The sequence below is a fragment of the Vulpes vulpes genome, chromosome 4 (assembly GCF_048418805.1).
Source record: "Vulpes vulpes isolate BD-2025 chromosome 4, VulVul3, whole genome shotgun sequence".
In the NCBI taxonomy this organism is placed as follows: domain Eukaryota; kingdom Metazoa; phylum Chordata; class Mammalia; order Carnivora; family Canidae; genus Vulpes; species Vulpes vulpes.
Window position 1 is genome coordinate 16,998,349 of NC_132783.1, and position 25,528 is coordinate 17,023,876.

Below are 25,528 nucleotides of genomic sequence, written 5' to 3' on the forward strand. Positions count from 1 at the left end.
GAGAATTTTTCCTACTTCTCTATATGGAATGTCCATGGTGAAAAGGATAATCTTTAAGCTATTATGGGTTAACAGAAATTTCCCCTAAAGAGACACAAATGTGTTGGCTTTGGCTCAATGCTAACCTAGTATGAGGCAAGACCTTACTCCAAGGTCAGATGCGTCTCCACTTATACATTAGAAAAGTGGGATTTTGATTTTCCAGTAAATCCCTAATAAAGTTAGTGACTATGAACAAATCCCCTAGAGCCAGAAACATCTGCAAAGATGAATACTCGAACGATCCACATCTGTCTCAGCAGTCAAGCTTACTGGTACTTCACAACGGATCTTTTTTCTTTAGAAGTTTTTGGAAAGGAAAGGAAAGGTAAATGGAGCCTTCTGGAACACCATCTTGAAAACAGCTTTAGAGCAGTAAAACCCTGGAAGTTATGCCAATAACAGGCCTAAAGACTAAACACAATTACAAGTTCGAAAGCCATGGACCCTAATTCCCTCACCCAGCAATTCAAAGACTTGGCTTTCATAACCTTCTGAAAGAAAAGAGGAAAAGTTCTCAAAATTTTAGTTTCATTTCTGAAGAGAAACAGTTGATTACTCTAAAATCTCACTGTCAAAAACAGAAAAGGATGAATGCAAGAATAGTATCCAAGAGTTACACATCTCCTGGTGACCCCGATTGCATTTTCACTCACCTCATATTTACAATTAATAATTTTGTGCCAGATGATGCCTTTAAGGAAAGAGTTCATATGCAATCACTAAACTCTTTTTCTAACCTAGTATAAGATATTCAACCCCTTTCAGCTTATTTGGGGTGGGGTGGGGTGGGGATATTTACTTAGATTGACGTTTTCTTGAGAGAGTTCTGTGAATAGAGTACCAATTTGGCTGAACATTAAAAATACAGGGATCCCTGGGTGGTGCAGCTGTTTGGCGCCTGCCTTTGGCCCAGGGCGCGATCCTGGAGACCCGGGATCGAATCCCACGTCAGGCTCCCGGTGCATGGAGCCTGCTTCTCCCTCTGCCTGTGTCTCTGCCTCTCTCTCTCTCTCTCTCTGTGTGACTATCATAAATAAATAAAAATTTTTAAAAAATAATTTAAAAAAAAATAAAAATACATATATAACTTCCCATATGCTTATGTCTGAGCTCCTGAAAAAATAGAAAATAAGATTTGGAGTTCTGATACAGCTATCAGGAATCCAAACAGTACTTTGTACTTAAGTAGCACCATCCTTGTAAGTATCCAGTCATATAGTCTGCTGGATGTCATGAGGTTCTGTAAACACATTCAGTACAACCATCTGAGAGTTCTGTGCTGTTGTGTGGTCTTACTTCATCACAGCTGTTCTAAGTTGCACATAGGTATTTTTGTTTGTTTGTTGATTTGTTCTTTTCTACCTCAGCTCCAACTTTTCATTTAAAGCCAAATAAGGACATCAAATTGAAACATTAACTGAAGAGACAGATCGGACAGGAAATTCCAGACTTAAGTTTCTCATTGTAATTTTAACTTTCCCATGATACGCATTTTCTGTACTAGTTAGCATCTAGCATGTGTAGCTTTGTAGGAAGAGCCAGATTCTGACCTCAGTCACACTCGTTTTATTTTTACTGAAAATGTAAGAGGGAGCAATGAAGAATCAAAGTAGGGCCAGAGGTCAGTAGGCTGGAAAGCAAATGCTGAGGGACAAGGTTATGGGACGCACGCAAATATGGAGACTGGAAAGGAAACACAAGCGCAGATGGACTTCTGTTAGTGAATGTGCAATTGTATTTCAGGATTTCTTAATATGCAAGTTTTCGTGTACTTCTTTTCAAATATCTGTTAAACAACAGTTTGAACCACATTAATTTTTTTATTTTTTTTTTATTTACATAGAACTAGAGCGTTTGGTTCTCTTTGATTTCACCTCTTGCTTATAAATCTTCCGACCAGTCATTAACTGCTTGTAAAGCCCTGGCACCTCATATATTGTCACTTAATTATGTTATGCTACAGTGGGCTTCCTAGGAGGCAAAAATTCTACACAAAAACACTTATAAAGAAAGCCAGGGCAGACAGCCTGACTAAGCCAGTAAGAATAAAAATTGTTGCTGACAAGGGAATAGAATTGACAACTAAAGCTTTCTGAACCAAAGGGGAAAATGAATAGCCAAGACATTTGAATTGTTGAAGGAAAGGATGTTTCAGATCTAGGCAAGGGGGAGGAACAGAGCATAAAACTGGAAATAGAAGATTAACCACTAAGCCTGCTCAGAATGAATCATAAAGAGAGAAAAGGGATTATTAGCCCAAAGAATCTAGGCAGGAAGGGCCCAGGGCAAAGCCTCCTGGTGCATCCTGCCTTTGCGTCTAAGATGTGGAAAACTGTACTCTGTTGGAGGAAGGGCCTCATTGGCGTGAGCCTGCCCAAGACATGAGGGAATAAGAAAGGACTAGAGAAATATGTATTCAAATTGCAGGGCACTATTAAATTAAAAAAAATTGTGATCATTTTCATGATAATACTCAATGCTGGTGAAAATGTGGTAAAACTAGTATCCACATATTACTGGGGGCATCATCAGTTGATATAATCCCTTTGAAAAATAGCTAAATAATATGTATTGAGAGCCATAAAACTGCTGTTAGCTTTAATAAAGAATTTTCTTTTTAGGTCATTTATCCTAAAGAAATACCTTGGGATACAAAAATACAGAAATTAAATGTAGAAAATATAGAAAAATCTCTATCCACAGAAATATTCAAGATAATACTATATATAAGGGGGAAAAAAAACAAGAAATAATACCCAAGAATAAAAGACAATTTAAATACAATACTGTCTATACACTCAACGAAATAAAAATAGGAATCATGATTATTGAGTACACAGCACCATCTATGAAGTATTCCTGTCAAATATATACAAATATAGTTAAACTGGAATCTAATGAAGCTTTTAGATAAAACTTCCAATTTATAGGAAATACCAGGTTAAGAACAAGTTAAATTCTTCATAAATAAGCAGTACAGAATTATGGACAATTGACCTAATTTCTTCAATGATTCAATGACTTGGGAGCAAGCAGGGAAGATGTTAACAGTCTAGAGCCTGCTATCTAATAGAACTTTCTGAAATGATGGAAATGTTCTGTATCTACGCTGTCCAGCATGGTCATCATTAGACATGTGAACTGTTGAGCACTTGAAATGTGGCTAGTGTGACTTCTCATATCAATTTCTTGATCTCACTTAACTTTAACTTAATTTACTTTTTTAAAGACTTTATTTATTTGTTCATGAGAGACACACACACAGAGAGAGAGAGAGGCAGAGACACAGGCAGAGGGAGAAGCAGGCTCCATGCAGGGAGCCCGACGGACTCCATCCCGGGTCTCCAAGATCAGGCCCTAGGCTGAAGGCAGCGCTAAACCGCTGAGCCACCCAGGCGTCCCTAACTTAAAATTAAAAAGTGTCTTGTGGCTAGTGGATACCATGTTGGATGACACAGTTTTAGATCAAAAAGATGTAAGAGACACACAATCATAGGCAATGTGTAGATCTTGTTGGATCCTAAAGCAAACAAACGGATATAAGATGACCTGGGTCTTTGGGGGAAATGTGAATATTTCCTGAGTTAGATGTTAATTTTGTTAATTGTGATAAAGGTATAGTGGTCATGTGAAAACTTACTTATTTTAGAGACCCATGCTGAAATGTTTAAGGGTGAAATGGCGGAATGTTACAATGTGGGATTTGCTTTAAAGGCTTCCAGCAGGGATCCCCAGTGGCTCAGAGGTTTAGCAATGCCTTCAGCCCAGGGCGTGACCCTGGAGACCCAGGATGGAGTCCCACCTCGGGCTCCCTGCATGGAATCTGCTTCTCCCTCTGCCTGCGTTTTTGTGTCTCTCATGAATAGATAAATAAATAAATAAATAAATAAATAAATAAATAAATAAATACTTCCAGCAAAGAAGAGAAAGAGAGATGAAGCAAGGGTGACAGCATGTGGATAATTGCTTAATCTGGGTGAGGCGTAAGTAGGGTTCATTACATTTTCCTCTTTTCTGTGTGTATACGTGTGTGTGTTCTGCTTGAAAGATTTCATAGTAACAATTTCTAAATTCATAATTACATAGAAAATGCTTATAAATAATATTAAACAGAAATGCAGAATACAAACTTGCCCTTTCACCTTCAGCGTTACCTTTTTTTTTTTAACTTTTTGAATAGATCTTATTTTGTTTCTTTATTTTTTAAGATTTTATTTATTTATTCATGACAGACACAGAGAGAGAGAGAGAGAGGGAGGCAGAGACACAGGCAGAGGCAGAAGCAGGCTCCACGCAGGGGGCCGGAAGTGGGACTCCATCCCAGAACTCCAGGATCATGCCCCGGGCTGAAGGTGGCGTTAAACCCTGAGCCACCCAGGGATCTCCAAGATTTTATTTTTTAAAATCAGTTAAGTTCACAGCAAAATTGAGCAGAAGGCAGAGTTCCAATGTACCCTTTGCCCCTACACTCGCATGATTTCCCCATTATCAGTATCTGCACCCGAATGATACCCTTGTTACAATCAATGAACCTACACTGACACATCATCAGCCAAAGTCCATAGCTTACATTAGGGTTCACACTTGGACAGTCTGTGGGTTTAGATAAATGCAGAAAAACATGTATCTGCTATTACAGTGTCATACCAAGGAGTTGCTCTGCCCTAAAAATCCTCTGTTCTCCACCTATTTATTCCTCCCTGCCCCCAACCCCTGGCAGCTCATGATCTTTTAACTGTCTCCATACTTTTCCCTCTCCCAGAATGTCCTATAGTTGGAACCATGTAGTATGCAGTGTGTACAGACTGCCTACCTGCACTTAGTAATACACATTTAAGATACCTCCCTGTGTTTTTATTGCTTGTTACTAAAAGGGAGGAAGAAATTGTTGTCTTTTCTTTCTTTCTTTCTTTCTTTTTGTATTGGGGATTTCTTTTTTAATTTAAATTCAATTAATTAACATATAATGTGGGACGTCTGGGTGGCTCAGTGGTTGAGCATCTGCCTTCTGCTGCTCAGGGCATGATCCTGGGATTCTGGGACCAAGTCCAGCACTAGCCTCCCCACAGGGAGCCTGCTTCTCCCTCTGCCTATGTCCCTGCCTCTCTCTCTGTGTCCCTCATGAATAAATAAATAAAATCTTTAGGGATGCCCCGGGTGGCTCAGCAGTCTGCCTTCGGCTCAGGTCATGATCCCAGGATCCAGGATTGAGTCCCACATCGGGGTCCTGCAAAGAGCCTGCTTCTCTCTCTGCCTGTGTCTCTGCCTCTCTCTCTCTCTCTCTCTCTCATGAATAAAAAAATCTTTTAAAAAAAATCTTTAAAAAAATTAGCATGTAATGTATTATTAGTTTCAAAGGTAGAGTTCAGTACTACACCCATTGAACTAGTAATAAGCTAAAGTTTGATACTGAGTTATAAGTAATCTAGTAAGATGTTCACATTTGCAAATGATTTTACTTACACTTCCATGAAGATATAGAACACAGTCAACATGCTAAGAAATGCTTATAGGAACATTTTTAGCACGTTTAAGTAAATATCCATGAAGTTTGGAAGCAAAACAAATAGTTTGAGAATCACTGTTATTAACTAACACATGCACATACCCTCCATGTCCATATACAAAGATACTGGATGGGAACATACCAGAGAATTTATTCCATAATGATGATTTTGTTGATGTGGTTAAACTAAAAAAGAATAGAAAATTTTTTGTAATTTGGTTATGTTACTTTTAAATTGAGATTAAAACCACATTTTAAAAAAACACACTTTTTTTTCAAAGATTTGTTTATTTATTTATTTATTTATTTGAGAGAGAGAGCACATGTGCACAAGCAAGGGGAGATGTAGAGGGAGAAGGAGAAGCAGACTCCCTGACCTGGGGCTCCATCCCCCAACCCCAAGCTCATGACCCAAGCCAAAGGCAGATGCCTAACTGACTGAGCCACCCAGGCACCCCTTAAAATCACATTTAAAATAAACTTTTTAAAATGTGAGACAAGGTTTGGTATGTAGAATCATTCTTAATAGACCCCAACAACTTTTATTGCCAAGACACAAATCTATTTCTGCACATACTACTGCCTTTTAAGGTTTTCAGAGGCATGTGGGTAGAATTGAATAAAGATATTCACAAATTTGCAAATGTAATGTGAAGAGAAACTTTAATGTAACATGTAGAAAAGGGGGTAATTTATATTACCTTAGAAGGTAAATAAATCTCTCTTTTCTTCTTATTTCAATGGCAACGGTTAATATTAATAATTGATTGGTGCTAATATTAAATATTTGCCATTTATACAACATATATTTAATATAGTCAGGCACTGTTTTAAGCACTTTCCTTACAGTAAGTGGTTTGGGATACTACTGTTCCCATTTTGAAGCTGGTAAAATTAAGACAAAGAGAAGTGAAGTAACTTTAAGACCGCAAAGCTGGTAAATAGTGGAGCCGAGATTTTAAACCCAGGAATTCTGCTCCCAAGTCCATCCATCCTTTAAGCACTCTGACATGCTAGTTTAGGTAATAATCTCTATTGCTTTTGTTCATTGACAAGTGAGAATCAAATATCTTTGTCTCTCACTGAAAAACGCACCCCTCCTCCTGCAGCCCACGGAGCTAAGGACCTTCCAGTACCTAATGAAAAGAAAAGGTAGCTGAGTCAAAGAAAGGGACATTAGCTTGCTATTCTCTAACTTACATCCAAACCGAATTCCCACTCAACCCTTGGGAATGAAACCTCCTCTTCACAGACAATGAGTCGTCCTCATATTCTCAACCTCGATGAGCCTAAGTTGTCACTGATGATAGGCAGTTCACGTGATGCAGCAAGTAGACCGTCTTCTCAAAAATGCTGGTTGCCGGGGTTTGTTCAGAAGCAAAGTATCAATTTTACACCTGGTCAAGCAATAACTGTTTTTACGTGTGGTGCCTTAATTCAGTATCACTGAAAAGTAAGAGTTTTTTTTCCTGCTAATTTTCCCAATCCCTGAAGTTTAGTCTTCTAAAAAGACGTTATTTTTTAAGTACATCTGTCTAACCAATAATAAGCAGAAACTGCCGTGTCAGACGAAGTATATGGAATAGAATACAAACTTATCTCACTGTAAAGGTCATCTCGTAACAGCCTGTGTGGAACTACAGCACTTTATGAGCCCTTAGGTTATGAGACAGGCAGGTTCTTCAGTTCTACATCGCACGCTCTTGGGCAGCTGTGCTTTTTAAATTCTCACGCCTATATCTGATGATGGTTTTCTGGCATCCTGGATGGAGTTTATCAGTTGTCCTATCAGTTGCTATTCTTACTGTCTTTCTCTAGCAATCATTCAACTCCTTGTAATTTTCAGTTTCAAATCTGCTGTGGTTTTGGAAACCATGTTACCGTTCATGCCACAATGAATCTATGATACATGAGTCTCTCTGTGAATGTATGAATGTATGAATGTATGAATTTATGAATTTATGAACGTACATATACATACCCCTTTCCACAAAGGATTTCTGACAGCTTTTTTAAATCATACAATTTAAAAGATAATGATTTTTCAGAGAATTGAAATAAAAGGAAAATAAGAATAAGTAAATAACAAAGCCAGGAGTAGTAGCACATACAGACTACATTCCATGTAGCCCTGCATAATCACTGAACTAGGAAACAGATAGAGCTCTAAGCTTCTTGGAAGTCATAACAAAGATGAAAAGGTGATCAGTGAATTACCAGTTCACGATGCTCAGAAAGTGAAAACAGGCCAGCTACTCAGAAAAATCACTACTACTTCCAACATGAAGACCGAAGAGAAGTGTGTGTGTGTGTGTGTGTGTGTGTGTGTGTGTGTGTGTGTGTGATGTTCATGAAAAGGATGATACAAGGGATGCCTGGGTGGCTCAGTGGTTGAGCATCTGTCTTTGGCTCAGGGCGTGATCCCTGGGTCCTAGGATCTAGTCCCTCTTTGGGCTCCCCACAGGGAGCCTGCTTCTTCCTCTACCTGTGTCTCTGCCTCTCTCTCTGTGTCTCCTATGAATAAATAAAATCTTTAAAAAAAGAAAAAGAATGATACAAGACTGAATACATAGCAGCTTCTGTGGAATTCTGACAATAGCCAGTGTACTACATGTCAAATACTTTCTTTAAAAATCCCTTAGAAGCCAAAAACAAATATCTAACTAAAATAAATATGTAAAGGAAGAGTGAAAGCAATAGGACTGAGCAACTCTGAGTTAGTCACATACAAACACTTTAATATATGAAGTTTGTGATAACTATTTTCCTTGACCATAGGTTGCTGGCGCATACTTCCTCACTGTTGGACATGTTCCATATATGTAGGTTTACAAGCATTTCTACATACTTTCTGGGGGAAATCTATTTCTTTTAGGGACTACCTCTTTAGAAACCATTATATGCTGCTGGTCATTAGATTTAGTTAGTTCTCCATTCTGACCTAGTTGCTATCATTATTTTATGAGAAAAGACAAAGAAATCTTATCATTTGTGCGCTCTTTATAATGTTCAGCTTTCAAACCTTCAATAAAAAGATAAGATTGCCTCATTTTTAATGGAAATTTCTAAATCTGTAAATTAGCAAAGTGAATTGAATAAAGACCTACTCTAATTCACACACTAACTTGGAGATACTCTTTCATTATGAGCCTTCTCTGAAGTGAATTTAATCAAAGTTTATTCAGTGGATTTCAAAGCAAAGCCACCAGCTCACTTTACCTTCCATTTAGGTCCCTAACAACAGGATTTGAGGACTGTTCCTCACTCCAATTCTTTAGTTGTGCAATGCCTACTGTATGCAGAGAACGTTTGCAAGTTTGGATCCTCTGAACAACACAATGGATTCCCTCTACCATACCACAACACAATTGCTCGGCTATCAAGTAAAGCTTTTTTATCCTGCTGAGTTCAAAGTTCAAAATTTATTTCTTAGCTTAATGCAATGCTAGTGCAAGTGTGTTTAATATATTCATTCTAAATGCCATCAGAGGACGGTGGTGTCAACATTTTGGCTTTGTTTGGACAGCTTTTGTGCAAGTGCAAACACTGAGTGTATGAAATCTAATGAGATTAGGCGCTTACTGCAAAATTAAAGGCAGGCGACTAGACTTCAAAGACATTACCGCAGCGCAAATCCCTTACTATATTTCTTGGGCCATTTCAGCAAACTAAAGTTTGAGAATCACCTTTACCAAAAGATTTTCTTCATAGCAACCCTTTATTAGAAGAGTTGATATTAAATACCTGCTAAAGACTACGTGGTTTTTAGATGCTGGTTTGTTTTTTTTTTTTTTTAAATCATCATTAAAGAGCTCCATAATTAAGGAGGATGAAATTGAATCAGGACAAGTAAGAATTAACCAAAAGCTCTTTCAGACCTGGAATTAAACATGAACCTTTTAAAAGTTGTGGATTTTGAGTGTGGTGTGGTTTTGTTTTTGCAAAAATAGAGAAAACAACAAAAGAAATTTGACCTCATCACAACACGATAATGAATCCTCTGATTTTTTTTTCAGATAATTAACATAATAAGGGCTTACTATGTCCCAGTCACTGTTCTAAGTGATTTGTACGTATTAAATTAATTCCAACCACAACCTTATAAGACTGCTAATATTATTAGTCCCAATTTACAGATTAGAAAACCGAAGCTTACTGAAATTAAACTGTGGTTTATTAAACTAGAATAATAGACCCGGGGGAGAGTATAGATACATGCTGGAAAATTGAGCTAAGAACCTTGTTTCTAATCACAAGCATCTTTAACTTCAAACAAGAGATACAAAGGACCCTCCAGAGAAAGAACAATAAACAAGCCCATAGCACCTAAGAATCCTGGGCATAAACCAGATTATAAAGGGGGGATTCAAGCTTCATTATGGCACTCCAGGGATAACACGGTTAGGAAGAAGAAAAAAAATAAGAAAATGGCTATAAGCCTTCCCACTTGCAGAGGAAATGGAGGAGAAATGGAGAAGTGGGTGGGAGAGGGATCTATTGCAGATGTCCCCAATCTAACAAACCTGGCAACCAAATGGTCAGAACTGTCGATGGTAGGAAAAATGAAGGTTTGGAGAAAGCAATAACTTCAGTTTGAGGAGGCAACTTTTAGGTTGAATCATACAAAAACAGTTTTTGAGTGGTGCTTGGGTGGCTCAGTTGGTTAAGTGGTTAACTCTTGGTTTTGGCTCCGGTCATGATCTCAGGGGCATAAGATTGAGCCCTGGGTTGGGCTCCACTCCCAGAGTTTAAGATTCTGTCTCTCCTCTGCCTTTTCCACCCCTCCAAATAAATAAATTAATTAATTAATTAATTAATTAATAAACAAATAAATCTTTAAAAAGTAAAATAAAATAGTTTTCGACTTTTTTTTTTTTTACCTACTAACTTGGTCATTAGTGCAGCCTAAAGTTTTGAGATATTCAGGTAGTGGGGCTTCTGATAACAATATGTTACATTGAAAATGTTAAACCAGAAATAATTGATGTTTTTGGAGTCAAAATCAGAAGCAAAAACTGTGGGTACAGACAAAAGATGACCATAGTATAAATGATTTCTGTCAAATGGCAGATTGCAGGGGCTGAGACTACAGAGGATGGATAGTAAAGAAATATGGCTATAAAATGTATATACACATTCCATCAGCATACTTATGAGAGAGAAAGATAAAGATGCTTTTTTTCTTTCTTAATATAATGACATCAAAATAAAAAGCACCCCTGGGTGTTTTCCAAAGAGACCCAGGTATTTTACCAGCAAGAAAATCAAATAGATAACAGCACCCAAGAGCACCCAAGAGCAAAGGGTGAGAGAACAGGATCTATTTACATGAGACAAGAGAGCCTCACCTAATGAGAAATCACAGCCCTGCAATGGGTGGAAATAGTAATATATGACTAAGGTTCCACAGGAAGTGGACGATTTCTGCTCACTGTAGCTTCATGTTTCAGAGACTTTAAGGAAAAATTCTGAGAGAAGTATTTAGTAAGAAAAATCTGCCCTTATCTGCAGGCAATCATATTCTCAGAAACATGAATTTGTTAATGTCCACTAGGAAGTCTTGCTCCTGTGTGCATGTGAACAACTGCAAGCTGTTCAGATGCAGGGCGGAGGGAATAAAGTCTTAACAGTCTTCCTGGATGTAGTGGGATTAGCCTCTGTTAGGAGAAGATCTAGAGTTTAAGAAGCCATTGGAAGTTGTAAAAATTCAATGAAGTTGCTTCAAGAGAACCTCATAAAGGTCAAAGAGTAAATGATGTGCCAGGACCCGGAAAGACAGACACTGAAGAAGATAATGTATCATATCACCAAACTTTATTTCTACCATTTCTTATCCCTACCCCATGCTACTTACACTCTATCATACATACATACATATATACACACACACGCGTGCACATACAAACACGCACACACACACACAGACCCATATAGGGCAAGGATTTCTTATTCATACTCCTGTTTCTCAAAAGACCCAGTACAGTGTCTTGCACATGGTAGACATTTAATAAGCATGTTAGAGGAATGGGGTGAGCTAATAGATTACTATCTTTGAGAGTTAGAATTTAGAACATAATAGCTTAAAGATACTGTAAATGATTTTTGAAAATGAGAATAATAAAAATTAACATTTATAGAGTACTTACTATGGGCTCTATTTTTACACAGATTATCTAATTTAATTTCCATAATAATCGTAAAAGCTAGAGACTACCATTATTGCCATTTTGCAGATGAGAGAAACAAGGCTTCAAGAGATTCACAGTAGTATAAGGGTCTAAACTCGATGTTTTCTCAAAACCATCACGTATATAAAATGCCTGGCCTAATGCCAGGCTTCTGTGAGATTGTACATGGAAGCAGACACTATAGGGTATATAACAGCCAGCCTGCAACCTGGCATATGTAACAACCACATGGCTTTCTCTGAGACACCACCTTTCTACTTCATTAACTAAGTAATAAGAAATTGGACAAGATCCTTAAAGTACCTTCCAGGTCTGGTCATCTATAGCTTTAAAATTATTCTTAGTAACTGAATTAAAGGTGCTTAGAATTAAAGGTGCATCATTTTAGTTGGCTAATACCTGAAAGGACTGATAATCATAGTATTTGTAAAACTGAAAGGGGTTTATAAAAGTGTAAAAGGATTTGGAAAGTTAATTGCTGGTCTTGGAATTTGTCTTCAGTCTCGGGCAACTATTTATGTTACCAAGAGACAATAAAGCAAAAACTCTATAACATTTTCTTTTTTTCATTTGTCTTAACTAGCAACATACAATAGAAGTAGCCAGGTAAGATAGCATATGATGTCGTTATTACCATACTCTCAAGAATGAGGCAATCACAAATTAAATAAAACTGAGTGTTCTGATAGAAAGTATGAGCACCTTCTCCCCCAATCACTATATGGATTCAGTGATGCAACTTTACAGTTTCATTTACAAGAACACATACATTTTTTAAATATGAGGGACTCAAATAACAAGGGTATTTTATTCATATTATTTTTAAATAATTATTTATTTTCTTATTTTAAAGAGAGAGAGCATGTGAGCAGGGTAACAGTAGAAGGAGAGAGAGAATCCCAAGCAGACTCTGTGCTGAGCATGGAGCCTGACGTGGGCTTGATCCCAGGACCCTGAGGTCATGACCTGAGCCGAAACCAAGAGTCTGATACTTAACTAAATGAGCCACCCAGCTGCTCCAACAATGGTATTCTAAGCCATAACACCAAACACCCATTCAACGACATTCTCCCAGCCATTAGAAGGCAGAAGCACAATATGCTATCCCCTAAATATACAATGATCTTGTTTATACCTGAATGAGAAAACATGTTTATCACTCCTAGGCTAGTCATAACATTAAATATTTAATTACTCCATAGCTTTCTGCTCTAGCACCTCAAGTAGTATCCAAATACCCCATGAGACTGAAACAGTAGTTAGGATACATAATTGAGGAAGCAAATGGCCCTCCAACCAGGAGACTAGAATGATACGCTCCAGTACCCGGGCTCTGCAGGTATACACTTAGTTACAGAATTCAGGATATCTGGAAAATGACCATCACATGTTCATTTGACAAGAAGTGGACAAGTGGATTCTGTTTAGTTTGTCCAAGGAAAACAATGTCTTCCTCAAATGCAGAAGTGCCCCCAAAGACAAGGTTCTTTGCTCCTAACGAGAACCAAGAATTTTAACTCTACCATAGATTTGGTGTTTCTTTATAGCAACTCCCTATATACTGATTACATCTAAAGTGTATTAAGGTAAGTTGTCATCAACTAAGAAACTATTATCCTTGTTTCTCTCTTTTTGGCTCCCCACAAAGAACCTAGTCTGGCCCAAACCTCCAGGATTGCAAAAATTTCTCTTTCAGGAATTGCAAAGCCTTTTTAAAATATAGATTACTTTTCCTGCTCATTAATAGAAGAGGAAATCTTGTCCTTTAGTCAAAGCCACAGGAAAAGTATTTGGTGAATCACCATAAAACACCAGAAAATATGTAATGACTTCTCATCCTCAGAAATTACTTAGCACTTTGCTTACAGTTCAACACATAGGGAATTATTTGCAGAAGAGAATAAGAACAAGGATATATTATCTCAAGTTAACAGATGGGAGGCAGGGAGGGTGCACACTACTCCTCTGTGTGGTGTGTGGGGTATGTGTATGTGTGTGTGTGTGTGTGTGTGTGTGTGTGTTAATTTAAAGGAAGTCTCACTTTCACAGGAAAACCACCCGTGGTAGTAAAGATGATGACTCTGACCCACCAGGTTGGCAGTTGGGTGCAGATTCTTGGGAAACCAGTCTCTGTGGTTCACCTCACCGCCTGATAATGACAGGCCCCTGCCTTAACCTCAACCCTGAGAAAGAAAAAAAAAAATCAACACTAAAAATAAGAAGAAAAGGGGAGTAATGTCCTTGCCAATGCTAGTAGCCAGGAGGCCTAGAAAGAGGCCACTGGATACCCTACTATTTATTGCCCATTTCCACCCATAGGAAGCTGGGCTGAGAGCTTGCCAAAGGGAAAGAAAAAATAAAAATGTTCTCCATCCTTCCTGTTTACATTAATAGAACACAGTCACGTACATCATTCCAACTCTATTATTTTCCCCTTTTACATAGAGTAGTTTTTTTTAGGTCAAAGTTTCTAAGAAAAAGAATTTTAAATTGTATCTTCAAGTTTTATACTCCTATCTTTTATATATCTTATACTTTCTTCTATTACTTAATTTATGGAATTAAAAGACTGTTTTAATCATCTTATCTAAGAGGCATGTTTTCTTATTTTAATGGACAGAAGTTAAACAACTGGAAGTTCCCTTAGCCTGATATTCCAGAGTGAATCAGCTATTTATTGAGATTCAGTTTACACATAAAAAAAAAAAAAAAAAAAAAAAAAAAAAAAACCTTCTTCCCACAGGGAAAATAAGGTCAAATTCCTAGGATAAGAAACCATAATAAATTTAACTTAACTGCAGAAGCCAGTGGTTTGAGGAAAGCTCAAACCCAATCCCCAATCTCCTAAATCATTACATCTTTTTAAAACAAAGAAAGTAAACACTGTTTTTGGTGCACAATTATTTGTGCACTTCTCTGAGAAGGAATTTTACCAGATATAAGGGTTCCCCTAAAATCAAAAGAACCTGACTTACAGCCTGTAAAGCCTGCAAAGAGATGATGTGCTGTCATAGGGTGTTTTTTTTTTAACCTTTTGTATACACACTTGAACTCACTTCCCATGCCCTGCCCCCAGTCTCAGCCTTCCCTGAATTGCTGCAAAACTTCCAGATCCTTGCTTCCTGGAGGCTTTCATCACTCTCTTCCCTCAGCTGGGATAGGCCTTTCCTCCTCCCTTACCCATTCCCTTTGCTTCTCCAACCCTATCTTGTTTTTCTTGTTTTGGTGTAAATGTCACTTCCTCAGGAAATTCTTCTCTGAATTCCCAGTCCGCATTAAATCTCATCCTCTTGCTGCCCTCGCCCCCACTCCTCACCATTATTTGCTCTCATACCCTTATGTTTCATAGCCCTTAAGACATTTGTGATAAATTAGTTCTCTGTGTAATCATATATTTAATGGCTATGTAATTTTTATGTAATGCCTGTCTTCTGCACTTAATAAACTCTGACACAGCAGGGGCCGTATCTTTCTCATTGCTTGTGCATAACGTAAATACTCAATGAACTGTTCTGAATGAGTGACTAAAGGTTGGCACGAAATATTCCTTACTATTCTATCCATATCATTTTTTATTTTCCGGGAACCCTAGAGAATGGGACTGGGAATATTTCATGAGAAGTCATCCTATCCGAAGCCATCACATTTAAAAAAGGCAACCAGGCCATGAATCTCTGACCTACCAAGTAAGAATGGCAAGCAAAGTAATCCTTGTCAAATAGAGGTCATTGATTGGGATGGATGATAAACCCAGAAAGACCAGCTGGGGGTGAGAGGGCCAAATAAGGAAAAGTTAAATTCAGACTTTAATATATTATAAACAGTCAAAATCATTTGCATAATAAAGTGACACGATGAAGTTGTGAGATTATTCCAGAGGTAAAATGCAATATTGATTCAAAGGGTAGAAAGGCAGCATCCAATCCAGAAACTAAAATTGTCTAGTTTTGATGCAAGTAAGATCTCAATTATTACAACAGGAGTGGAAACAGGAAAGACTAGATTATGAGATCAAGAAAGAAGATTTGATAAGACTGGGTAGGGAAGAGGGTTCAAAATTCTTAGAGATAATCAAGCCCGGGTGTAATGGAGTGGGGTCCATCATCAAGAGGGCTTCCCTCTGTTCTCAACCTTCTGGATGACCTTGAACAGATCACTTAACCTTTTCAGTCTCATCTTCATCTGCAAAACGGAAAGACTGGACCAGATGACCAGCAACATCTAGCATTCTCTGAATTCGGCTATTCACGGAAACCAGGGAATCAGCAAGGGTCATGGGTTGGGCAAACAAAAGAATGTGCTTCCTGTTGAGTATATTGAGTTGGAGATAAAGTCAGACAACCAGAGAAAGATCTCTGGCAGGCACTGAGCATACAGAACAGCTGAACCTCAAAGAAAAGCAGATTTGAGAGTCAGGGGCCTCAAGGTGCAGTTGAAGTGATGGGAGTTGATAAAATAGCAGAGGGAGATTGTGAAGAGACAGGAGAGAGTGGCCAGCTCAGATCCTCTCCAGTCCAGGGAACGCCGACCTCAGGTCACTTGTGGCAGTAAATCTCCCCTGAGGGTAGAAGGATTCATTTCTGTTCCAGGACAGGGCTTCTGACCCCATTGTACATTTGCACCTTCTTTCATTCAGATGGGTGGCCAATTGTAACTGGTGAGCAAGGTGAGAATAAAAGGTGCTAAGAACTGGCATTCCCTGTTGGTTCCTGCAGCAAGCAGAGAATCACTGGAGTCATGTGGCAAGTGTGAAAAGACTCTGTGGCCTCTAGTGGTCTCCACTAAAAAGCCTTTTAGCTATGATGCCCTCTCTCTCCCGATGCTCCCCTCCCCCAACCTCTGCAGAGTTACCCAGGTCCAGTTCCCTGACCGCTGACCACAGTGGGAAAGCAGAGCGCACAGCATTCGTGTAATGCTTCAGGGGCCGTCCTGGGAAGAGAATCCTGGTCCCCTGCCTTCCAATCCAATTCTCTTCTTTAGGGATCATACCACCTATTAAAAGCATATGTGCTACACCTTTAAAATTCCCTCTGCCCTCAACTGTGAATAGTGTGTTTCATTGTCTGCTGTCATCCTACCAGAGAGGGAGCTTTGCACAGTTGGACACAACTTGCACCCTTGAGCAGCCGAGAGCTCAGTTTCCTCCAGTGATCTGCAGGCAGGCGAACACTGCCAAGGGCACGATTGTATATCGGTTCTCCTTGAATTGCATATAGGAATATTGTTGCTATGTGGCCTGAGCCAAACAATCCGAGTCACCTGACATCCTCCATCCAGCATTTAGGAGTCATCAAACTTAATTTCCCCTTTGTGCAATAAAACACCAAGAGGAAGCTTTAATAGATTGTATTATGTAACGGTTCTATAAAAATAGCAGGCCAGCGCGGGAGCACTTCCTTCCTGGGGCCCAGTAACCTATGCTGAAAGGATACACACTGGTTGCCCGGGCAACCATGAGAGATGACACTAGGGAAAAAAACAGCAACAAAAGGACCATTTTTTGGCTCAGTCAAATGAGGTCTGGCTTCAAGCTTGTGATACAGTGAATACAGACAGCCCAGCAAAGAGAGAGGAACCAGTTAGCAATTCTACTCAGGCACCAGTAGCCCTGCAAAGCTGCCCCTGCTTTCGGTTTTTACCCCCTTTTGTTTTTTTAAAGAGAGGGGAAGAAAGCCCTTCCCCTAGGAATTTCATTTTTAATTTAAAGAAAGCAATATCTTTGATGGGAGTTGAACTGTGGCAATCGGTAAACAATGTTTATTCTATTTTTTTCTTTCTCTTCTCAGGAGCCCCCAAAATAATTTCAGTTACATGCGATTGTCTTTTGTTTTCTCCTAGTATGTTCGGGATCTGATTACGCAGGAAGCAACTGGTTTAATGGCAATAACCTTTATAAACAACCTCTAAATAACAAAATAAAGCAGGGACACTCAAGCAATAACTCATTTTAAAAGCGAATAATAACCATTTTGGGGATCCCTCCTCACAGCAGACATCAAAGGACTTTGTTTTAATAGACTATAATCTCCTCTCTCCTGCTGTCCTGAATTAGAATCCCTACATTTTATTATCATCATTACCATCACCATTATTATTGCCTCACAAAATAGACTGCCATTTTAATTTCAGAAAACTGGTCTTCCCGATGTACTGAGAACAGAGGCAGAAGGTTCATAAGTTCCTGACTTGCACCTAAATGTTTTCCTTCTTATAGGAGGAAATGGGCCCTCAAGTATTTACAAACGTGATTTGGAACCTCCGGAAAAAAGAAAAAAACAAAAAACAAAAAAAACAAGGATGAATCAAATGGGATTTAGTTGGGATCTCTAATATAGAGCAACATCAATAGCTCTTTCAAAGTGATTCTTGAAATCAGTGCTCATAAATATGTAATGCACTTTTTATCCAAAAGACCTGTTTAAATCCTCATACAGTAAATGATTTATTTCAAGATTAGGTGCTCCGCACAAAGCAGGCTCCCTCTGATCAAGTGGGAATAAAATCTGTGAAAGCAAGTGGTAAAGCATTATGTAAATGTAAACTGCTGGGATTATGATTATCCTGTGAACTGGTATGTTTGAAGAAAGAAAGCCAAAAAAAGTTAACTCTGTATTCTTCAGAAAAATGTCTTCTATCCGTCCTGTCTCTCCGGGCTCTGTTCCTACTCCTTGCTGCCCTGCATCAGTTAATTCAAATCCTCACAGCATCTTTTAATCATGTGCCTGCTTGGCAATTCTCTAATATTAAGGCTGTCTTCACAGACCGAAGGAGAGTGGAGATTTAGAAATTACTCACTTCTTTTTATCAATGTATGTTGCCAAACTCAAGATTCTTGTCTCTGAAGAGTACCATTTAAGGCAAAATTCCAGTCCTCCGCCATAAAGTCGGTCAAATCATCTCTATATACCACATCTGGGTCTCCTGCAGATGGATTTAGAGATAGATTAATCCTTAAACATCAGATGCCATTGAAACACAAAACATCTTTTATTATCAAAGTTACAGACTTCAGGCTTAAGTCCTTTAAGACCTAGTACCCTGTATCTTCGGAGAAAACATACCCAGAATGCATGGGCCTTAAAGTTAGTCAGCCTTATTTTCCTTTTGTACTAAGGGTTTTGAAATCAACAGGATTAAGATGCAGATAGTTGGTGTTATCCAGATCTTTATTTTGACTCTAAAAAAGGCTTGAAGAATTCTTTGATGAAATGGACATAGTGTTAGCATTCAATAGGAGCTCAACTCCAGGGGAGAAGCCTGTCTTCAAGAAACAGTGTTATCTTGCTTGGTTTTCTGGTCTGTGATTTCAATTTACTGATGCTGAAATACATGGCACAAAATGAAGTATACGGGAGTTATAAAGCTTGGTATGTGTCATTAAATCTACAAATCCTTTTCAGTTATTAAAAAAATACTGAATAAAATCAAGCTAGGATAAATACTTCCCAAGCTTCAAGTTCTCAATTTAGCGTCTCCTCTAACTGCTTCCTGCGTGGACGATGTCAATATGAATAATGGTGGTAATCATACACCTCTTCAGTTTAGAGGTCACAAAATAGTATGCTATGTATACCTCTACAGGAGGAACAGTACACAATAAGGTATGAGACAAAGTACCAGTACTCACTGAAGCTTGCTGTTCCTCCCTGAAGGAACTCACAGTCTAGACTAGGGTTTAACACATAAACTTCTACAAAGAGAACTACTACTACTAGGGACTCCGGAAGCAGTGAAGAAGTACTATAGGTAACAAAGGCCAAGGGAATTTTTTGGATAACAGAGATCTCTGTGGGCTGGACAGTCCAGGGAAGGCCTCACAGAGGAGCAGGAATGGAGACTATCCTGAGAAAACAGATAGAATTTAAGCAAATAGAGAAAAAGGAGATTGAGAAGGGAGATGGCAAAACCAAAAGGGTTCAGATGCTATCACCCACAGCATGTTCATAGCGCTGTGGGTAAATGAAGTTTTTGGAGGTGAACACAGCAGGCTTGAAGGAGAGAATGGCTGGAGGAGAGAAAGGCAGGAAATGGTATTGTTTAGATTTATAGGAAAGAAAATAAAAACATTCAGCGTGCAATGGGGAGATACAAAGAAACCTAAGCATCATTTTCATGTGATCTGGGGCAAGATTCAACCTCTGCTTGTCTCAATTTTCTTGCCTATAAAATGAAGATGATAATATGGTAATAATGACACCAACATACAATGCATTAAACGGATATAAGTTGTCATGTTATCCAGGGCCCCAGTTTATAATCTAATTTCATTTAATATGATGATTAATTCTATTAATCAGAATTCTTGAATTAATTAATTCTAGAATTCTAATTAATTCTATTAATTCCATTTCTGTGATGATTTATTCAGTCTCAAGTTGTGACATTCATTTGGTAAGACCAGATACCGCCAAACCAGCCATAGCCACATTCTTTTTAAAAGATAACTAAGAGGAAGAGGAGAAAAATCAACTGAGAAGTGGAAGCCAATAAATTCTCCCACTGCCCAGTAGGAAGGAAGAGGCCCTGCCTCTTTGGACATAGGGCTATGTCCAAATTGAGTCAGTCCCCTGAAGAGATCACACAATTTTCCACTGATGTTCTCATCCAAGGGTGGCCAAGAAGAGAAAAGGGTCATGGGGTCAGATTAGAGGGTACGCCCACCAGCACCTTCTTCCCCCCACAGCCAGACAGCCCTCTGACTTACTGTTTGAGGTTCCCAATCAAATGCATCAAAGGTAGTGGAGTGCCTGGAACATGGACTCCAGTTTCACAGGCTTCTAGAATGGTTTTGGCAGCAGCAGAAGTGACTCACTTTCCAACTTTGGCACACTGTCAAGAGCTCCACAATACAGAAGAGTCCCTTTGCCCATTTCTTTCAGAGCATCCCGATTTTTTAGTAACGCCTCTCTCATCTCTGTTGCACATCAAGCCATAGACTCATGGAACCGCTTACTTGTGACCCACTTCATTTTGTTTACTTAAAGATTGTTTTCGTGACTTTTAGAAAGCCATGCTTGCATCTGGGATTTGTAATTCTAAGTCAGAGAAAGACAGTTGTTATGTATTGTTTAAAATTTGTTTAATAAAAAGGAATTTCTTTGAAAACATCAGGCCAAGTTTATGATGTAAATTTACTGTCTGTAAATTTACAGTGTAGTGACAGAAACTATAACACAGTATGTTAATTGACCAGTGTTGTAAGAAACATTCACTACAGCAATGAAAGAGTATATGGTGTTTTGTTTAAAATACATTAATTCAAGATGAGAAATAAGATGTTTTTCATTTGGGTAATTTTCCCTTTTATGGTGGTTTTTTTCTGTTTTATCCATCTATATTTACTAACTTTACAGTAACAAATATAAATGTCTTCTATGATTATAAATGAAAAATCAAATTATATGACTTCAGACCATTGAGTAGGTGATTTTCAGCTGAAAACTTCATCTCTCAACACCACAGGTCTTTTCTAGCCTTTCCCACAGATCTAGAAAGGTGATTTCCGGTGTGTTCCTGAAGCTGAGCAAGCCCAAGTTCTGATATGATACACTCACCTCTTTCTGATCCATTTAGCATATTGCTGCTTGAGATTAATCAGAAATTAATCCCAACGTTTGACTCCGGTCCTTCAGAAAAGGAAAGGTGAAGCTTTAAAGGAGCACTTTTCTAAATGCCACCAAGTTCATAGTCCCATAAGAGATCAGCTAAAAAGACAGCAGGTCCTTTCAGAGACCTCACCTTGGTTTTGTGTTACATAAGTTCTACCTAAGATTTTCCTTAGCACAAAGCAAATCTAGGGACTTGAAACCTATGTTGCTCCCTAAGATCAGAGGAAAAGCCACTTGGAGTAGTATTCTAATCACCTACTCAGTAAAACATTACTGAAGATCTATCCTGACCACTGTGGAGAAAGGAAGGCAGAGAATAGATCCCCACTGTGACTCCAAAGAGCTTAGGCCATAGAAGGACAGATAAATCTTGAAACACACCTTACCATAAGAAAATAGTTCAATGACACAAGCCTGGTATGGCCATCATTAGTGCCATTCCCTAATGTTTCTGGGCTATGATCTTCTGAGCATTTGGTAGGATTATTCTTCCTTGTCCCTTTGAAGTTAGCTGTGGTCATGTGATTTGCTTTAGCTAATGAAATGTGAGAAGAAGTAATGGGCATCACCTCCAATAGAAGCTTTAGGAACCAACACACAATTAGGGCACCTGGGTGGCTCAGTCGGTTAAGTGTCCAACTCTTGATTTTGGCTCAGGTCATGACCTCAGAGTCATGGAATCAAGCCCTGTGTTGGGCCCTGAGCTGGGTGGAGGAAGCTGCTTAAGATTCTCTCTCTCTTGCCCCTTCACAAAGATGGCGCCGAAGGAGAAGAAGGAAGCCCCTGTCCCTCCCAAAGCCAAAGCCAAGGCAAAGGCTTTGAAAGCTAAGAAAGCGGTGCTGAAAGGCGTGCCCAGTCACAAAAAAAAGAAGATCAGCACGTCACCTACATTCCGATGACCCAAGACCCTGCGTCTCCAAAGGCAGCCCAAATATCCTCGGAAGAGCACCCCCAGGAGAAACAAGCTTGATCACTATGCCATCATCAAGTTCCCCCTTATTACTGAGTCAGCCATGAAGAAAATAGAAGACAGCAACACATTTGTGTTCATTGTGGATGTCAAGGCCAATAAGCACCAGATCAAACAGGCTGTGAAGAAGCTCTATGACATTGATGTGGCCAAGGTCAACACCTGATCAGGCCTGATGGAGAGAAGAAAGTATATGTTCGACTGGCTCCTGACTATGATGCTTTGGATGTTGCCAACAAAATTGGGACCATCTAAACTGAGTCCAGCCAGCTATAAATCTAAATTTAAATTTTTTCACCATAAAAAAAGATATTCTCTCTTTCTCCCTCTGCCTCTCCTCTCCACTGTGATATCTCACTCAAAAGAAAGAAAGAAACAAAGAAAGAAAGACGAGAAAAGAGAAAAAAGAACCAACACACACAATTCATTACATCCCCTTCCTCCTACTGTTGTTCCAAGTTAGTGAAGGCTCTGGCAACCTTGACTGTGAACAGTGTGAAACAGAATTCTGCTGGCCTGAGATGGATGTGTCGTATGATAAAGAAATAAAATGTTGTGGTTTTAAGGCAGTAAGACTTGAGCTTGACTTTTCCTGCAACATAACCTAACTCATCCTCATACACAGGAAATTCTCACATGTTCCATTCTACATCAATTACTCTTATTATCTCCATTTTACAACTAAAGGCACTGAGTCACAAGAAAAGCAGCTCATCCATGGTAGGTCACATGGGGGTTGCCACACCTATAGTCATTTTATATGTAAGAAAACTGAATCTTATGATAGTGACCTCCTTCTATGAAATGACCTCCTAAGCTCACAGACAGTAAGTAAAAGACTCAGTAGTCAAAACTGCTCTCTTTTCATAACACCTTGCAGTAAGTGGTTTAGCAAGGGGTAGCCTGAGTAGAGAAGATCACTCCCCCTCGGACCTAACAGTGGAAGCTTTCAGGGAAGAACCAGGATCTGCCGTGGGCTCAGAATGGTCAAGTTTGTTAAGAATGAAAGGGCTGGAAAAACAGCATTACACACAGGTGGAGGTGTAGGAAGACCATTTGGCAACACTGGATCCAGGTCCAGTTAGAGGGGTAGTGGGAGGGGATTCAGAAAAGTCAGACTAGGGACAGTTTATATAAATGTTTATATGTTCTCATTCATTTGGGGAATATAAATAATAGTGAAAGGGAATATAAGGGAAGGGAGAAGAAATGTGTGGGAAATATCAGAAAGGGAGACAGAACATAAAGACTCCTAACTCTGGGAAACGAACTAGGGGTGGTGGAAGGGGAGGAGGGCGGGGGGTGGGGGTGAATGGGTGATGGGCACTGAGGGGGGCACTTGACAGGATGAGCACTGGGTGTTATTCTGTATGTTGGCAAATTGAACACCAATAAATGAAATGGTAAAATAAAAAAATAAAAATAAATTTTAAAAAAGGAGTTTTATCTGTAGGCAACTGGGAGACATCAAATGACTTAATGAAAATGGTGGTTCAGTATATTAACTTAGTTACATCACTCAGTGTTGACCAGGGACCAATTAGGGACCAATTAGTCATTCCAGTGATAAGTTTTAAGGCTTGAATAGCATTTTAACCTTTGCAATAGACAGGAGAAGATCATGTATACATCACATGAAGGAAGAATTCTAGAATTAGGTTAACTGATTGGTAGAAGACAGGCAGGTGGTGATGGGTATGCAAATACCTATGTTAGGTATAGGCTGCTTTATAATTGTGCCTATGAGGAATCTGCAAAATCTGATACTACAGATTTGACAAACATTAGCTATTTTACTAGAAACAAAGACCCAGGAATTCTAGAAAAATAGACTAGTGGTATAGTCAGGAAGGCATGTGCTTTCATAAAAGATTAGCTTGCACTTACTACTTAACTGACCTTGGGACATTTGGTTTAACCTTTAAAACAGAGCTAGTAATACTACCTCAATGGATCAATATGCTAGTATATATAAGGACCTTACAAGGTACCTAGTTCATAGCAGGTACCCCATTAATACCAGTTTCTTCCATTAGCATTCCAAACTAGATGGAGCTACATATTATTATGTGATGTTGTTTAATACTCCCCAAGAACCTGCAATGTAGATTTATAAATCTTGAATTGGTGAAAGTACTCTGCAAATACCTCTACTCATTTTTCCCAACGTATTTTTTTCTAAACTCACTACCAACTTAGTATTAGTAGCAGTACTTTAAAAATTCAAAATTTTAGACAACACAGTAAAGTTGTTCCTTGGCCACTTAGCAACATAGAAAGAGTTGAATTAAAAACCATGAAAGGTCATTAAGCCTTTGCCCATTTTAGAAGATGTCTCATAACAAATATTAACCATCATGAGCAGAATGAGGATCAAAGAGAAAAGGCTAGACCTACTACAGCTCCCCTCAGCTATTCGCCCAAGATAACAACAGTCAATTGTGGAAAATAGATAATGTCTGTTGTACATTATGATAATCTGTTACTGCTACCTCTTTACCCAATCTAGATACATAAGCTCAGGCAGAGAAGCATTTAAAAGAATGGTGGTGGGTGGGCGGGAGGAAAAAAAAAAAAAGAAAAAAAAAAAGAAAAGAATGGTGGTCACAGTATATCAAACATGATTCACATTCTGATCCAACAGCCACATAGTCACCAACAAAGTCTCTTTCCAAGTTTCCAAGGAAGCAGTACTTGGGAAAAACAGTCTTTTAATCGGAGAAATATACCCCTGGCAGATACTAAAGTTCATGTGCCAAAGATACTGAACCTCATGTCCAGGTTTACATATACCAAATACTAAGCAAATGCACATTGTAAATATTTTGTGTTCCTGTGCATTTTATTAATTCCCATAATACCATCATAAATAGATTTAGACTAATTTTAGTCCCTACAAAATAAACTTATTTTGAAATTCTTTGGCATTGTAGGAAGGAATTTCAGAAAGTATGATGATGCTGGTGCTTTATGTCGCATTGTTGTATCAAGTATGACTTTCTTAAAGGCTTGGGAAGTTCTCAGTTTCTGGGGCAATGGCATAAAGTAGCTCCAAGAAATATTACAAGCTTAATTCATTTTTGAGCCATCGACTAACATCGAAGTAAACTGGGTAAATAAACATTATTTTATTAACATAAATTCCCATGCTGGGTAAATTAAATAAATTCCTCAAATAAATCCCCATGCCAGAAGTGAAAAAAGGCAATCAGTG

The 25,528-nt window shown here is 38.7% G+C and overlaps 1 long non-coding RNA gene across 1 annotated transcript in view; it reads right to left on the bottom strand.

Annotated features, from left to right (window-relative positions):
- LOC112933645 (uncharacterized) overlaps positions 1–25,528 on the bottom strand; it is a 401,082-nt gene that overhangs the window by 323,618 nt on the left and 51,936 nt on the right. Inside the window, exons 3-4 of the long non-coding RNA XR_003237709.2 lie at positions 20,441–20,771; positions 18,532–18,657 (exon numbers count right to left, since the gene is read on the bottom strand). This is a non-coding gene — a long non-coding RNA (uncharacterized lncRNA). The remainder of the gene's footprint in view (positions 1–18,531; positions 18,658–20,440; positions 20,772–25,528) is intronic.